Genomic DNA, 17,787 nt, shown 5'->3' on the forward strand with positions numbered 1-17,787 from the left:
GCATCTTTTCTTCTTGCTGCCAGGGAAACTTGAGTCCTAGCAGGCATAGCCGTCTTTTGCTTCATGGGTGTCCCTGGAGGTGTGCGTGCATGTGCGCGTGTGCATGGGCGCATGTGTGCACCGAGGAACCGTGCTTCGGATGCTGGGGGTGGGGGTGGGGAGGGTGGGTACCAGGGCTGCAGTGGACCAGCCTGGGCTTCCTGCCCTGTGGCCGCAGGTGGGTGGAAGGTAGAGCCTGGGGCCGATGAGTCTGTCGCCCACCCAGGCCAAGCCAGGCTGTTCTTGGAGTGGAGGCTGCAGGGCTGCTCCCTCACCTCTCTGCTGCCTACCTAACTGCCCCTCAGGACTTCCCTGGCCCACTTGCCTCCCAGTTCCGTCTCCTGCTGACAGCTCCTGCCTGGGGGCAGACACCTCCCTCCCTCCTGGGCTCCCTCAGCCTGGCTGCAGGTGGCACTGTCGGGCCCCACGATGGCCTCTGCCCTGTCCCTCGGAGTGGGACCCAGGAGTCTGGTGGGTGAGTGATGGAGCCGGCGAGCCCGTCCCAGGCAGCAGCCTGAAGGCCCATGGGGTAGTGCGCTGGTGCCCGGGGACCCTGGTGTGGGTTTGTACTGCTGCTGCTGGCGAGCTAACCACTGGGACTTCCAGCTTCTGAGCCCGGGACCCGGGGGGTCCCACCAGCAGTGGGGACCCAGGGTCCCAGTCTACTGACCCTAAGGCACAGCCCCTCTCAGTGACCTGGAGCATTCCTCCCAGCCGCCTTGCTCTGGCTGGGCCTCCAGAGGTTGGGTGGCCGCAGAGACAGCTCTGGTGGAGATTGGTGTCCCCACAGGGGCGGCGTTGCCTGAGCTGAGCACTGGGTTGAAATGGAGATTGCCTGGAGTCTGACAGCTTCACAGATTGGTTTTAATAACTCAGCTTCCCCACACTGCACCCTGTCACCAGAACAAGATGCAGGAGCGAGATAGTTGCTCCCTCCTCTCCTTGCCACCCGAGGCCCAACCCTGGCTAGGGTGCCTAGGGAGAGAGCTGCATTGGCAGCTCAGAACCGCTGCGGTGCCCAGGGAGGTCAGACTGAGAAGACCCACCAGGCTGATGGCAGCAGCCCGATGTGTGCCCCGCTCCCAGGCAGGGGACCGCAGCCAGGTCTCTTCCGAGCCACACACACTGAGCCAGGATGACAGAAATAGAAAAGGAAGAAGTGGCTTAGAACAGAGAGCTCCCACGGAGAGCAGATCAGATCCAGTAGGGAGGCAGAGGGACCCTGGTCATTAGAAAATGATAAGGTGTCAGGAGCCGAGGCAGCTTGCTCAGGGCCTGGGTTCCTGCCCTCCAAGGCCTCAGCATTTCCTCCCTGGCTCACTGAGACCCGCTACAGTGACCCCAGCCCATGGTCCCTGGGAGCCGTATCCTTGTGGAGACAGCCGTCTAGCCTGCATGAGGTTATCTGGGGAGGCTCTTGATGAGGGGGTGTCCCCTCTCTGCAGAAGGAACCTCTTTTTGAGAGAAGACAGTTGTTGTCACAAGCAAGTGAGGCCCCCAGGCCCAGTGCCCAGGCCAGCTGCTACGCCTGAGTAGTAGTTACCACCAGCCCAGACCAGCCAATACCCACCAGCAGTGCTCAGCACCAGCCCAGGCCAGCCGCTACCCCCCAGCAGCACTCAGCACCAGCCCAGGGGCCCAGCGTCCCGGCTGACTGGCCCTGGGTCCATGTGGGTTGCTGTGTGGCCAGGCACACCTGCTGCCCAGCTTTCCTGTTTGAGGAGCGTGGCCGTGGGCAGGCAGGAAGCTCTTCTGTGGTCACCTGTCCCAATCCTCTGCTTCTGATGGTGACTGTGGCCACAAAATCAGTGCAGCGGTTCTTTATTTCTGTGTGTGAGTGGGTCTGAGTGACCAGCTCAGCTCTCCTAGCTTTATTTATTTTATTTTAGGTGGAGTCTTGCTCTGTCATCCAGGCTGGAGTGCAGTGGTGTGATCACAGCTCACTGCAACCTTAACCTCTTGGGCTCAGGTGATCCTCTTGCCTCAGCCTCCTAAGTAGCTGGGACCACAGGCACATGCCACCACAACTGGCAAATTTTTAAATTTTTTGTAGAGACGGGGTCTCCCCATGTTGCCTGGGCTGGTCTTGAACCCCTGGGATCAAATGATGCTCCTGCCTCAGCCTCCCAAAGTATTGGGATTGCAGGTATGAGCCCAACCCTTTCCCAGTTTTAAAACTGGAAGTCCCATATCCTGGAACCTGCTCAGATCCAGTGAACTGTGATGCTCAGTTCCCTGAGAGAGAGAGAGAGAGAGAGAGAGAGAGAGAGAGTGTGTGTGTGTGTGTGTGTGTGTGTGTGTGTGTGTGTGTGTACACATGTACATGTGTTTGTTAGAGAAACAAGGGTCTCTAGTCACATAGGCTGTCTGGGAGGGAGTTTGGCCCCCTGGGACTATGCCCAGAAGAGGAGACCTGGGATTCTGCTGGGCACCTGAGAACTGGACTTTATTCACTTAACTGCGAGAACTCGGGCCAGGAGCTGAGCTGCCAGCAGGGCATTGCAGCCGTGCGGCCTAGAGCATGGCGTGTGGTGCTGGTGCTGTGCTTGGATAAGTGGTCCAGGCCGCGGCCAGGAGGGCCGGCACATGGGAGCTATGGATGGCAGCTGTGTTTTCCCTGGCCTGGTCCCCTCCCCGGCCCTCATCATCGAGCCCTCTGCCTCATTCTTGTCACCACCACTCTGTCGGCCTGACGCCATCAGCCCAGGCCTGCTTATCAAGACTGGGGAGTGAATTGAGCACCAGAAGCTGGCTTTGGCGTTCAAAAAATTAACTTGTGATGCTGCAGAGACCTTTGAGCCTCACATTGGGGCGTCCACAGCAAGGCTGGGATTGCATCTCTGCGCCTGGCGTGTGGGGCACAGGTGTTGGAATCACAGCCTCTCCCGCTGGCCTGATCAGCCTCCTGCCAACCTCACTCACGTTAAGCAATCACAGCCTGATTGTGCCCCCAAGACAGGCAGGGCTCTCAGCTGTGTCTCATGATGGCGTCCCCAAGGACTGGGAGAACATCTCTAGGCCAGGGTGACCGGGAAACTCAGGGCACATCGGGGCACTCACCGGGGCTCCCACTGTACCTGTCGGTGGGATCTGTCCCAGCAGGCTGGCTCATGGCTCTTGCTGGGAGCTGGCAGGGACAGACACAGACACACTTGGTGTTTGTTCGGGGACTGCAGAGCGATTTTCATATCGCCTTTTGCTGTGTGAAAATCGCACTCCAAGCTCTCCTCCAGAGCCGTGCCGCTGAGTTGGGGACTTCTGGTGTTTGGATGGTTGATTGCCCTGCTGCGTGTGTGGACAGCAGGCACCGTTGCCCATGGGTTTGGGAAATTGGTTTCTTGGCGAGCAGAGGTGGTGGCCGTGATGGGGCCGGGAGGACGCCCCGCAGCAGGCGAGTGTCGGGTGGGTCCCTCTTCTCATTCGTCCCAGGCTTGTGCTTGTGTTTTTCATCCCCTTTTTGGTGAGTCTTCTCCCCCTTTCTCTCTCTTTAAATAGATCTTTGTTCAACCTGTTTTAGATTCACTGAAAAAGTGGGAAGGTAGTAAGCACAGAGAGTTCCCCATTGGGTTCCCTGTTATGAACATTTTATATCAATGTGGTACACTTGTGATCATTGATGGGCCCACACTGATGCGTTATCAACTAAGATCCATACTCCAGATTTCCTCTGTCTTCCCCCATTGTCTTTTCTGTCCCCTGAACCCATCCGGGTCCCACGTGGTGTTGTCCCATCTCCGTAGGGCCCTGGGCTATTACGATGTGTTTGATGCCCTGGACAGTGTTGAGGGGGGCTGGCCAGGGGGTTTATAGAACGTCCCCTAATCTGTATGTCCCCTAATCAGCATGTCTGATGTTTTTCTTGTGGTTAGACTGGGGTGATGGGTTTTAGAGAGGAAGACCACAGGGGTGAAGGGCCCTCCCATCACATCCTACCAAGGGTCAAAGGCGCAGCCATCAGCGTGACGTCACTGCTGATGTTGGTCCTGGTCACCCGGCTTGGGTGTGGATGTCCAGTGTCTCCACTGCAGAATGGCACTTCCCCCCCTTTCCATGCTGTTGTCTTTGAATATCAGGCCCACCAGGATCATCTCCCTTTCTTTTTTTTTTTTTTTTTTTTTTTGAGATGGAGTCTTGCTCTGTTGCCTAGGCTGGAGTGCAGTGGTGTAATGTCGGCTCACTGCAACCTCCATCTCCCAGGTTCAAGTGATTCTCCTGCCTCAGCCTGGCGAGTAGCTGAGATTACAGGTGCACGCTGCCACGTTTGGCTGATTTTTGTATTTTTAGGAGAGATGGGTTTTCACCATGTTGGCCAGGCTGGTCTCAAATTCCTGACCTCAGGTGATCTGCCCTCTTCGGCCTCCCAAAGTGCTGGGATTACAGACGTGTGTCACCGTGCCCAGCCACCTCCCTTTCTTAAGGTTAACTGATTTGGGACCTTTGTCACATCTTCGAGGCCCTCATGGCAGCAGCGCAGGGCATGTGTCGCGCAAGGAGTGTGGGAGCCCTGGGGCGGGGAGTCCTGGGGTGTCTAGAGCCCTGCCTGTCCCGGGGCTTCCCTTTTGTAGGCATTTCTTGCTAGGAAACATGATTTGGTACAGAAACGGACATAAAGCATGTAAGTACCAGATATATATGTATGTGTGTGTGCACGCGCATGCATGTGTTAGCAAATGACTCCCCGGCTGTCCCCTGTGTACCCCGATGTCAGGACATGGCCCCCACCTGTGCCTCCTTTTCCCAGCCCCCTCTGCACGCTGTGGTGGCGGCTTCCTCCCGGCTCTGCTGGCGGCGCCCTTGCCTCTCCCCTTTGCCAGGCTGTGTGTGCCTGTGGCCTGGGCAGTGAGGCTGTGTGTTGGCTGCATTGGAAGGTCTTACAAATGGGCTGATTTCCTCGTGTTTCTGCTCAATGGTGTGTGTGTAAGATTCATCCGGTTGTGTGTGGTGGCAGCGCACTCATTGTCACGGCTGTGAAATTCTGCACTGTATGGCTGGACTTTAGTCGACTTTTTCCATTCTGCCGTGGTCGGACATTTGGGCTGTTTCCAGCATGAGGCTTCTGCGAAAGACCTATCATCTCTTCACCTGCTGCTCATGTAAGAAATTCATTTTGATCGTAAGCCTTGCTATCAATAACTGTGACTGGGGCTGCGTTTATGATGTTCCGTTTCTCATGCAGCAGCTTTGCCTGGAGTAACCCTTTGACTTGTGCCCTGGCTCCACGTCCTTGTTCACGGATGAGGCACAGATTGAGGAGACATCCGATCTGCCCTTGAAGCTCTGCCCTGTGGGATCAGGAGGGCAGCGGGTCCTGGGAGCAGGTGCCAGGGTGATGTGCAGCCTTGAGGACAGGGTGTGTCGCAGTTGGCGAGGGTGGCCTGAACCCGAAGGTGTGGATGAGGAAAGACCCGTTTCTGATGGAGTCACCATATTAAGCCTTGCTTAGCCAAACTTGAAGGTGAACGTTTGTTGTGGGAGATGGAGATGATGCAGGGATGCGGGGACCGAGGCCAGCATGTGTGATGTCCAAGGTCGCCCTGGGTGCTGCTGTGTAGGTGAGGGAAGAGGGACTGATGGGCTGCTTAGGGGGCCATGTCTGAGGGCAGGGCCCACCACTTCTGCCCACACCTCATTGGCCAGCACCCAGTCACGTGGCCACACCTTGCATCAAGGGAGGCTGGGAAATGTAGTCTGAACATGTCCAGCTGGGAAGGGGCAGGTGAGACTTCTCTTTCCTGCCATGTGGGTGCTGGGTGCCCTGCAGGGGCTCAGCCAACAGAGTCTTGAGGTTGAAGAGACGGGTCTACTCAAGCCCTGACGGAGTGCTCATGCCTGCTCGGGGCCCAGCATGAGCTGCATCAGGAGCAGAAGACATCAGGAAGGACTTCTGGTATGGCCGGGCAGCCAGACACCCCACGCCCAACCCCCAGAGCGGTGCCAGGCCTGGGAGCCCTTGGGATGGAGGCAGGGAGACTGGGGGGCTCTGAGGACTGAGGGAGGAGGAGAGCCCGGTGAGGGGGGGATGGGTGGCCAGCTCAGGAGCAGGGGCAGGAGGGGGCATAGAAGGTTCCTAAGCAGGGGAGCTACTGCTCTTGGCCATGTTCCAGGAGGATGGAGTGGCTGTAGGAGCTCTCGGGCCAGGGCCTGGGTGTGGTGGGAGCCGGGGCTGGCTCTGGACCCTGCCAGGGGTTGCCTTAGCCTCATGCTGTCTGACCAGCCCCTGCCCCACGTCGTGTGCTGAGTCCTGTCTGCGGCGCCTCGCTCACCCGCTGGCTTGGTCTGGCAGGAGCAGATGGCCTTCATTTTGGAGTCTTTTGTTCAAAGCGGGCGCTTCAGGTTGGAGTGGCAGTGCACACGCTGGCTCATGTCGCTTGTGAGGCCACAGGATTTTTGTTTTAGGGAGGTAGGAGCGAAACAAACCTGGCGCCTGCTTCCAGGCTGTGGCGTGCCAGGCGAGTCACGGGCATCCTGTCCCTGCCCACCACTTTAAGAAACTGTTAGTTCTGTTTGAAATGTCATCACTGGGCATGAATTCCCATCTTCAGATAATCCCTCCAGGCAGTGTTCGGATGAGGAGTTTATTCAGGCTGTGGGGGTCTGTGCGCACCCGCAGGTCCCTCCTACTGCAGCCGGCAAGGCTGGCCCTAACCCGGAGTCGCCCACCCACCCGGTCTACGTAGGCATCAGAGGTTTGGGTTCTGAGCACAGGGCCTGGTTTCCATGGCAAATTTCTTTCCCTTCGGTGAGGCTGCTGCTGGCGGGGTTCAGCTCCCCAGAAGGGAGATGGCAGCAAATCTGCGGGAGGAGAGAGTCTTCGTTATCTTTGCTTAAAAATTGGGCAGCGCACGGCTTCCTCCCCTCCACACTCGCCAGCAGCAGGGGACAGGAGCGCTGGCTGCCTTCTGATGAAACGGGGCGGGCGCAGGACGGGGCTGATGACAGCGATGCTAAGGGCCCTCATTCAGCAGCCTCCCGCCGAGGGCTCGGGCCGCCTGTTCTCCCTGACCTGATTGCGAGCCGAGCAGACTTAACCTGTGTGTGAGCCAAACCCTCCAGGAGCTCCAGAGCCCAGCCCGGGTCCCCGAGGCCCAGGGAGGGCCCCAGCATCCTGTGGCCTCTGCCCGTGGTGGGCACAGACTGAGACTTAGGTCATAGGAACAGGAGCATGTACCCCCATGGCCATCGGCCTGTGTGTGAGACAGTTTAACTCCCGTGCTCTTCAAAGCTAGTCCCATCATTACGCATGCCATTTAGGACGCCCCGGGCCATCTCGGTCACCAGGCGCCTGGCTGTCACCATGTTTCCTCATGAGGTTCAGTGGGTGCTGTGTGTCTGTGGGCGCCGGTGATGAAATAAATGTAAGCATAGAGGCATCAGAGCGTTTTAATAGATGGGAGCCTCCACAGCCTGCAGGTATCCAGACCGTGTTCTGCACACAGAGACCCAGACTCCCACCAGGGCCTCACGCCCCACTGCCTCTCTGGGACGCCTGCGTGTGGCTCACTCCCGCCACGGGCGCATTGGCCCCGGTGCCCAGCTGGCCTTCTGCAGAGCTTGGTGCTGGAGCAGCTTCTCGAATTCTCTGTTGTCTCCTCCCCACAGCCTTCCAGGGCCTCAGAGCTTCTTCTAGGCCAGCACCTCCTTCGGCCTGTGTTGAGGCCCCACGGGGCTGGGCTCGGCTCATGTGGGAGCTGATCTTGGCCAGGTGATCCCTCACTGTCTGGACAAAAGGGAGCCATGGGCCGGGCATGGTGGCTCACGCCTGTAATCCCAGCACTTTGGGAGGCCAAGGTGGGCGGATCACCTGAGGTCGGAGTTCGAGACCAGCCTGGCTAATGTGGTGAAACCGTCTCTATTAAAAATACAAAAATTAGCCAGGTGTAGTGGCAGGCGCCTGTAGTCCCAGCTACTCGGGAGGCTGAGACAGGAGAATGGTGTGAACCCGGGAGGTGGGGGTTGCAGTGAGCCAAGATTGTGCCATCCAGCCTGGGCGACGGAGGGAGACTCTGTCTCAAAAAAAAAAAAAAAAGCCGTGATTGTTCTCCAGCTGCAGTCCCTGTCTCTTCAGACCCAATGTGCTCTTAGGAGACTGTCCTTGTTCTTTCCTGTTTAAACCATCCTGTGCCTTTTAACAGAATAAACGGCAAAGGGTCCCCACTCAGGTCAGATAACGCTGGAGGAGGGCCGTGGGTCTGGGTATGGTGGGGGCTGCCTCCTGGTTGTTGATGAGCAGAAATTCAGGCCGGTTTGACAGCAGGCACGTGAGGGAGGTTGCTGTGTGTCAGTGGCCCTGTGTCCCTGGCACTGTGTCCGAACCTGACAGCCGCCGCTCTGTTGCTGGGCACCTGCCCTGCACACCCTCCCCTGTGACGGGCACTCCCACAGCTTTCCTGGCGAGGCTGCAGGAGAAACATCGCAAACAACTCGCACATGACTTTGCGTTTTTGGCCTTGCCATATAATAAAAGTAATTTGTGGGCCTAAAATAAATCAGGGCTGGGGATCAGATGCCTCCAATCTGGCCTTTAATTGCGGACACGACATGGCTTGCCTCGGCGAGTCTGCTCCTAATTAAAGGAGCAGGCGGTGTGTAAAGTTCGCACGGCTCCTGGGGTGCTGACCCAGCCCAGGTTCCTGAGGGCCAGTGTGATGACACCTCGTGGCCCGGGAGAGCAGGGCGGGCCACCCACGGCCACCGTGCCAGGAATGGGGTCTTCTGGCTGGCCCTGCGAGAGCCGAGAGCTCTGTCTCCTCCGCCTGCGGCTCCGCTTTGTCTGGCATTCCTGTGGGTGGCTCTCCCCATCCCAGGCTCCCCATCTTCCCTGAGCCGAGGCGCCCAGGACTCCGTTGGTCTCCTGTGTGTCTCAATAAAAATGTCATTATTTGAAATCATTGACATCGCTGGTTTAAGATACCAAATTCCATCATCTGTTGTCCCGTAAAACGATCCGTTAAAGATAAAGCCACTGCAGCTCAATGAGGCTACTTCCTGGGAGAAAGCCACCCTGCTCCCTGGCAGATCCTGTCTCCCGAGCAAGTGTTAGTATCTGCCACATAAAGGGCCCCTGTGCTGGGGACAAATGAGGGAGGTGGCCTCTCCCCAGGACGAGGCTCCATGAAAGAAGATTTTTCCAGTAGAAATAGGCAGGTTGGCTCATGCCTGTAATTCCAGAGCCTTGGGCAGCTGAGGCCGGAGGATTGCTTGAGCCAGCCATTGGAGCTCGAGACTAGCCTGGGCAACATCGCGAGACCCCATCTCTACAAAAAAAGAAGAAAAAATTAGCTGGGTGTAGTGGTGCACACCTGTCATCTTTTAGCTACATGGGAGGCTGAGGAGGGAGTATTGCTTGAGCCTGGGAATTTGAGGCTGCAGCAAAGACCCTGTCTGTTAAAAAAAAAAAGAAGGAAGAAATATGGTAGCTTTCCATCAGACATTGGGAGGAGTTCTGTCGTTGCCTTGGGAGGAGCCGTGCAGCCCAGGCCTGGCTGCATTTCTGCAGCACTGGCGTCTGGGGGAGCAGGGCCGGCCCCGCAGAATGCTAGGGCTGGAGCCTTCCCCATGGGGCCTGCACCTGCTCTGGGACTCCCGTTTCTCCTGTGAGTCTTTGAGAAAGGGTCTCACTCCTCCTCTTCCCGCCCTCTGTCCGGTCCCCTGCGATCTCTCCCTCCTAGCAGCCTGCGGTTGGTGACAGCTCCTCTCCCTCTCTCTCAGCCGGGATACGGGACCTCAGTGTTCTTGGCAGTTCCCGGGCTGTCTGTGTGTCCTGGCCTGTGGATCCACTCCCTTGCCTGTACAGGTGTTTTTTCTAACATCTTTATCTCACCAGACTGACCTGTGGGGCGGCCGCCTGTCCTGGGCGACCCATCCTCCTGGGGTGGCCGTCGGTAGCATGCCTTTCCTGCTGCTGGTGACTACGTGGTAAGCTCTGGCGCCTGCCCTTCCTCCCGCCCGTCCCCATGCGCTGTTGCAGGGGTGTGGAGGGGTTTTACCCAGGTGGGCGCCGGCTTCCCAGGTCAGAGCCTGTGAGTACAGCAGGCAGGTGCACCACCAGGTCTGTGTGTGGCCTTGTTTGTGGCGAGAATTCCTGCTCCATCCTAGACGAGGGACAGGTTTACCCTGGTGGGTTTAGAGTGTTCTGTTCATGTTCTTTCTGCTGTAGAGGAAACCCTCTTTTTGTTGATTTTTTTTTTTTAATTAAAAATTCTGCCACCTTGCTGGGCTGTGTTTAATTCTATAGTTTTACCAGTTTGTTTGTTTGCTTAGATTTCCTAAGTAGAAACTTATAATTAAACTTTTTTTTTTTTTTTTTTTTTTTTAAGAGACAGTGTTTCCCTCTGTTGCCCAGGCTGGAGTTGGAGTGCAGTGGTGCAGTCATGGCTCACTGCAGCCTCAACCTCCCAGACTCAAGTGATCCTCCTGCCTCAGCATCCTGAGGAGCTGGGAACACAGGCACGCACCATTACGCCTTGCTTAGACGTTTCTATTACGATTTTAAGAAGTTTATCTTATCCCTTCTGCTTGGTAAACCCTTTGTCTTTTTCTTGATATATCGCATTGGCTAGTGTCTCTAGTGCAGTGTGGTGTGTGCTGTGATGACGGGCAGATTGTGTCCTCTCCTGCCTCGCCGTGAAGGTGATAGTGGGAGAGTCCCTGCTCGTCCTGGTTGCCTGAGAATTTTTGTACCAAATGCTTTGGAATTTTTGATAGATATTAATTTTTGGAATGTCTTTGCAACCTTGGGGATAAACTCTTCTTGGTCTTGCAATAGCCTACTGTGCTTGACTCACTAATACTGTATTTAGGATTTTTACATCCATGTGGGACTGGCTTATCATTTGCTTGTGTGTTCTTTGTTGGTGATAGGGTTTCCCATTCGTTCATTTATTCATCCATTTGGAAAATATGCCAGATTCAGCAAACGAGCTTAGTAACATCAGATCTTCCCTACTGCTTGCCAGCCATGTGTGTACATGAGCACTGTCCCTTTAGATGAAGGTCATCGGGTAGGATTCATTAAAACCACCTGGGCTGGTGCCTTTTCCAGAGAGGACATCTGTGACCTGGTCTCTTCAGGGTTTCTGGTGGGGCCTGTGCTAACTTGGTGGACACCCTGGACTCCACAGCACCGAAGACACTCTGAAGAACCAAGTGCCTCTGTGGCACTGAGCCCAGCAACTCAGGCAGGGACTGTGGCTCGCTGGTCCTTGTGTCGTCAGTGCGGTGAATAGGTCCTCAGGTTCCTGTGAACAGCTTTGTTTGCAGCGTAATTTATCCATAGCATACATAGAAGGCGCTCAGAGAACTTGGCAATTTCTGTGGACGGAGCTGACACGGTGCAGCACAGTGGTCACCACACAGACCTGTGCGTCCCTGGCCCGGTCACCGTGCGGCTCTGAGGAGCAGAGCACCCTGGCCTGGCTCGTCTTTAGCTGGCTCTGGGACTGCATGTCGGTGGAGGGGCTCGCGTGGGTGTGGGGCTGAGACAGCAGCTGTCTGTTGGGTCTCGCAGGAAGCCCACCCTGTAGCTGCCTTGCTCTCCTTCCCGGCCTGTGCCAGCCACAGGGCAGCGTGCCAGAGCCGTCTTGCTGGGTCGCAAGCCAGGGCCACCATAGGGCTTTGTTGCGAGGGTGGTGGTCACCATGGCTTTTCTGTTCTGCTTGCAACTTGGGGTCCTGGGGACGCCGCTGGCATTTGGATCTGCCGTGGCCCTCCTGGGCTTGTGTGGGCGGCTCACTCTGCCAGGTGGCCTCTGTCCAACCTGACACCTGGTCTCGGGTACTTCCAGCGTGACGTGCACAGGCTCTGCCTCCCTGGTTCTGTGTCTGCGATGATAGCGCATTAAATGGTGAAGGCCCGTCTGCCCAGGCCCGTGCAGATACTGTGAAATTAACTTCCTCACCCTCCAGCACGCGTTGGGCTGCGCCGACGTCTCTGAAGGGCTCTTGGTCGGACCCCTGCTCTTGGCACACATTCCTGGGCGGGGGGCAGGGAGGAGAGCGTTTTCATCCCCGGCACCTAATTGCCAAGAGCTTCCTCTGGCAGGAGCTGTCAGGCTGGGCCATGGAATGGATTCCAAGTGCCACTGTCACCTGGGAGAAAGCTACACGAATCTTAAAAAAACTTACACTATGATGTCCCATCTCCCGGTTCGGAGCCATCCACAGGGACCAAGCAAGATGGTGCCAGGCAGGGGCCACTGCCAGAGGTGAGGGCCACAGAGTCCTGGCTTGAGAGCCTCCAAGGAGCCCATTCCGCTTGCAGTAGGAGGGAGAGGGTGCCGGGAGTCACCTGGTCGCTGTGGAAGTGCCGCCCAGGCCCAGGTAGGGAGCCTGGGGCAGCCGGCAGGTGTGGTGGGGACATGTGTGGCCATCGCCAGCATCACATCCCTCATCCAGAGACTTTGCCCCGATCTCGGGTTTTCTGCTCGTCTGAGAGGCAGCGGCCCTGCTGGCATTGCCTGCCCATGGCTGGGAGAGGCAGAGGCTGTGAGGGGGCGGGATATTGGACACCTACCTCCTCCACCTCGGGTTCTGAGGTCAGGTGCAGTGTGCTTCGGCCATGGCAGGCAGGGTCCCTGGGGGTGCTGGGGCGTCAGCTAGGCAGGCAGTGCCTACAGGCGAAGCTGGCAGCCCCACTGCGCAGCGTCACCCAGCCCAGGAGGGGCCACAGCGCCCGCTTTGCAGAGACCAGTGGGGGCCACGCTTTTATGGAGCCAGACGTGGGCCCGCCTCAGGCTAGGGCCCTGTAGGATGGCGCCCAGGGGTGGCCTGGCCTGTGCGGCCCCAAGCCCGTCTGCTCGTCATCATCGTAGCTAGGGGCTCCCTGGCAGGTCCCGGCTGCCCAGGATGGCCTGTGTTCCCTTTCCTGACACACTCATTTAATTTTTAACTGAAAGGCATTTGCTTATTTATTTTCATTGTTCTTGATAATAATTCTAAGCCATTAGAGGGGAAAATTATATTCAAAAGTGCTGTTTCACACTTTATTTGTTTGATGATTTAGAGCGATAGAAAATAGCACATTTGCTGGCTTTTATAGTCTGATAATTATTCACATCCATCAAGCCATTCCGGGGGAATAAACAAAACACCAAGAAATTACACTATTAATAGCATCCTCTGCAGCGGACAGAAGACTCTTTCCCAGGCCGGCGTGGCGGCAAGATGACAGTGGCCCATTCCCTGGCTGGAGGGGAGAGCCTGCCTGCAGAGAACGCCTTTGCTTTGATTCTCTGGCTCCGGCTCCGGCTCTGGCTCGTGAGCTGCCCGCCATCCATCCCCTCCTCTGCACGGCCGGGGGCTTCTGGGGCCCATGGCGAAGCTTCGCCCACCCGTCGCCAGGAGCCCCTGGGGAATTGCCCAAGCAGAAGAAGCAAGGCTGTCGGGGCCTCGCAGCATCCCCTGGACAGCTCTGCCGCCAGCCTGGACTCAGGCCTGGTCTCAGCATGCTGGTGGAGCCTGGTGGGCGTCCCCACCCTCTGGCTCCGGCACTGAAACAGGGACATGCGGCTCGTTGCTGCCACGTCGGGCCCAGTCCTTGCTGCAATCCTGACCTCCCGTGTGACCAGTGTCTCTGGACACCGGTCAGACTCACGTGTGTCAGGCCTCAGGGCTCAGCCTCAGTTGCTCTCTGCTTCTGGGTCCCAGCCCCTCGAGAGGTGGCCCGGCCCCCACTCTTGCCCTGTGGGTGGCTTTGAGGCGTTTAGCTTTGCCTTTCTTGGGTGGCAGTAAGTGTAAGGTTGGTGACATTCACTACTCAAAACACCTAAAGAGAAGCCTGGGAAGGTAGAGGGTCCAGGGGCTGCCCACCTGCCCGTGCCCGCCCACCCACTGCCCCCGCACCGGGGTGTCCTTCCTTCCAGATCTCATGTCCTCGTTGGCAGGTCACCGTGCCAGCTCACATGTGTCTCCCCACGGGCCTAGGAGCTGGTACACTGCTGGACCATCATTTTGTTTGTTAACCATCTTGTGACCTCATGTATCTCGTGTCCCCAGCTCCAGAGGGGCCACGTCATGGTGCTTGTCTCTCCCATTTTATTTTCTCACCCACGCCGCTTTGGCTTGCACATGACTGACTTTCCGAAAGGATGTCCGATGCCTGGGTTTGTTTCCTGACCTTCTGGTCACCACCACGTGTGGCTGTCACGGAGCTTGTGGAGCCATCTGCGGCCAGCGCCAGGTGGCTACCAGGTAGATGGCTCCAGAGCCTGGGCTGGAGATGCGGAGCTGAGTTTCTATGACTTTGTGGTTTACTGTCTTCCAGAAGGACTGGTGTACAGCATTCCAGAACAGAGGGAGTAGGTACAGGGGGGCAGACAGGCAGGGCTTTGAGAACACGGAGATGGAGACCCCGCGGGGGTTGCTATGGACAGTGGTGCAGAGGAGTGGCGATGCCTGGGTCCTGGTCCTGGGTCCCGCGTCCCGCGTCCTGGCCGATGCGAGTCCTCAGAGGGGCACATCCTAATTGCATTCGCCCTGATTTAGAACCAGATTTCTCCAGGCAAGGCCAGGGGCCTGCAGTGGGGGCACCTGAGGGACCTGTGCAGGCCACCCCTCCCTCCCGAAGGCTCACCTGGCAGCCTCCTCAACGGCGCTGTCTTCAGCCCCTGCCCAGACACACCCCAGGGCACCTGATCCGTGCTCGGAGAGCTTAGCTTGCTGGAAGAGTCCTTGTTGCACTGAGCTAAGTCTCCCCACCCCCTTAACATTTCTGACTCTGCCTTCTGAAGCCCCGCGGCCTGTTCTGCCTTGCACAGACCCACCAGGTTCCAGGAGTCGCTCTTCCTGCTTCCTTTGTCTTGACCTCTGCAGCTCCTTCCAGCAATTCCTGTGCGCTGGGCCTCAGACTCTCTGCACCCTGCCCCTGGCTTAGGGAGAGCTGATAGCTGCAGATGGCCAGCCACACACAGCCCAGTCCTGGGGACGTGCTCTGAAGATGCTAGAAGGGAGGGACACGTGCAATGACCTGGCCTCCAGGGCTCTAGAGGGTGAGAGGTGGTCAGCCCTTGCGGGGTCCCGGGGAGGTTGACAGAGTCAGAGGACAGAGAGGCTGGTGTGGGGGCCTTTGTATCAGCAGGAGGTGGTGCTGGCATGGGGGAGGGAGGGGAGGGAGGGAATGCTGGGGGCTTGTGGGCAGGGCCCGTGCAGGACATGGAGCCGGTAGCATCTCAGAGCTGGATGGTGGAGGAAGGCTGGGAGCAGGCCAGGCTGGGGACCAGTGGCCCCTGCACAGGAGCCAGAGGGCCTGGGCAGCTGTCTGTCCAGAAAACATGCAAGAGCCCCGTGCCACCCAGGCACACAGGGCTGTCATGTCCAGAAAGAGACCTCCTGGGGTCGCAGGCAGGCAAAGCTGATTGATTTTGGCCGTGAATTTTGACCTTGTGATGGGGACCGAGCTTCCAGGGAGCGAGACAAACTGCCTCCCCGTGTCGGTGGCCAATAAACCTGACTTGGTTTTACAGCCCCGAGAAATTGCTCGCTAATAGCCAGACAGATGCTCCCCCTGCCTCGAGCTTTAGTGAGCAAACATTTCCAACCCAAATAGCTGCTTTTGCCTGTTTTTTTTTTTTTCCTCCAGAGCCAAGGCCAAATGTCGGGGATGCCCCAGCATGTCCCCGAGCAGGGATTATGAGGAGGAGGCTGTGCGTTCTTTGCTCTTTGGGGGCCTGGGCAGAGGACCCTGCTGAGACACCCCTGTGGGAGGCCCGAAGGCTCCTTGAGTCTCTTCTCCTGTGGTGACTGTGGGTCTCTGCCATGCATCTGCTTCAATCCGCCAGCTCCATGGCTCGCCCACCAGTGCCGTCGCAACCCCGTCGTTTGGACTGGGCTTTTCTGGACACCCAGAGAGCTTTGGTGTGAGAAGCAGGCCCCGAGGCTACCTTCTAGTCCCCCGTCCTGGGGTTGTTCCCCTAAGCGAACGTGAGCGTGCTTTCAGCCCTGTGTGGATGGAGTGTGGCGCTTCCAGCCTCACTCAGTTCTGTGTGTCCTTAAAGCCCTGTCCTGGCACTTTCTCTTGGAAACTGAGGTTTTTCTTCTGCCTGTGTCCTTGGGGGTGGCTGGGAGGCAGGTCTGCCAGCATCAGGTCTTCTGTTCCCCGAGGCCGTCACTGGGTTGTTCCGGGTGGCGGGAGGTGCAGCTCGCTGTTGGGTGCTGCTGGTGGCAGAGCCCAGAAGTCTCCGTGGCTGTCCGGCCTCCTGTCCAAGAGTCCTTTGTGGTTTCTCGGGGGGCCGTTCCTCTGAAGGCTGGGCCAGCGTCCCGCAGTCTGTGCTTTCTGATAACACCGGAGCCACGTTCCAATGTATTAAACTTTTAACATTCGCCAGATTCAATTAATCTTATCTTTACAACTCCCAATTACAGGCAGTAATTAAGTGGAGCAGCATTGTAGGCTGGGGATACGGCATTAATCATCGCAGCCTTGGAGCCATAAATTAGTTCCTTCCCGTCCCCGGCATCTTCCCAGAAGGAGCGGAGTGTTTCATTCCCTGTGTGGAGGGGTCTTTAATCCCACAAAGGTGCTTTGGATTGGGATTAACTTTTCTCATCTTTATGAAAACGATAAAAGCCCATTTAAAAAAGGGGAACGCACCTCTGTCCAGACAATGGAAGACTCTCTGAGGATGACAGAGTTGAAGATGCTGGGCTCGCCTCGGCTGGGGACCCTGGGAGCATGCCCAGATATTAATTATTTGTGTCCTGTTAGATTAGAGGCTCCGTGATGTTCGCCTCTTCTCTGGCTCCTGCCGCCTCCTTATTTATTTATTTTTATTTATTTATTTATTTATTTTTAATTTGTTTGAGACAGAGTCTTGCTTGTTGCCCAGGCTGGAGTGCCGTGGCGCAATCTCGGCTCGTTGCAACCTCCCCCTCCTGGATTCGAGCAGTTCTCCTGCCTCAGCCTCCTGAGTAGCTGGGATTACAGGTGCCTGCCACCACACCCGGCTAATTTTTGTATTTTTCACAGAGGCGGGGTTTCACCATATTGGTCAGGCTGGTCTCAAACTCCTGACCTTGTGATCCACCCACCTCGGCCTTCCAAAGTGCTGAGATTACAGACATGAGCCACTGCACCCGGCCTTTTTGTTTGTTTGTTTGTTTGTTTTGAGACAGAGTCTCACTCTCTCGCCCAGGCTGGAGTGCAGTGGTACCATCTTGGCTCGCTGCAGCCTTTGCCTCCCAGGTTCAAACGATTCTCTTGCCTCAGCCTCCCTAGTAGCTGGGATTACAGCCTGCTGAGTAGCTGGTATTTTGTATTTTTGGTAGAGGAGGGGTTTCACCATGTTGGCTAGGCTGGTCTTGAACTCCTGACCTCAGGTGATCCGCCTGCCTCGGCCTCCCAAAGTGCTGGGATGACAGGTGTGAGCCACCGCGCCTGGCTTCTTTATTTCATTAAAAAACAAAGTGGCCTTTCGGTTGGAAGGGGCTGTAGGGGAGCAGGGGCCATCTCCCACCCTCTGAGTTTTTCCTTGTCTTGCTTCTGCCCTGGGAGGGTCTGGGGGAGAGACCACGTCATGTGTCCTCTCATCTGTGTGACTGTTCTAGAACGGGAGCTGTTGGCCTTGTTACTCTAGAGCGGGGGTCGAGGATGGGACTTGACCACCCTCAGCTGGCACTCAGCAGTGCGCCCTCAAGTCCCCGAGGCCCTGTCCTTGTCCCCTTCGCTTGGAAATTGAGGTTTTTATTTTGCCGGAGGCCTCGGGAGTGGGCTGGGTGGTGTCCCCGTTGGCATTGGGGCTTCTCGCTCCCCCTCAAG

At 57.0% G+C, this 17,787-nt stretch overlaps 1 protein-coding gene across 8 annotated transcripts in view; it reads left to right on the forward strand.

Annotated features, from left to right (window-relative positions):
- KDM4B (lysine demethylase 4B) overlaps nucleotides 1-17,787 on the forward strand; it is a 184,620-nt gene that overhangs the window by 83,462 nt on the left and 83,371 nt on the right. The window lies entirely within an intron of this gene.

Source organism: Symphalangus syndactylus, chromosome 17 (assembly GCF_028878055.3).
Source record: "Symphalangus syndactylus isolate Jambi chromosome 17, NHGRI_mSymSyn1-v2.1_pri, whole genome shotgun sequence".
Classification (NCBI taxonomy): Eukaryota; Metazoa; Chordata; class Mammalia; order Primates; family Hylobatidae; genus Symphalangus; species Symphalangus syndactylus.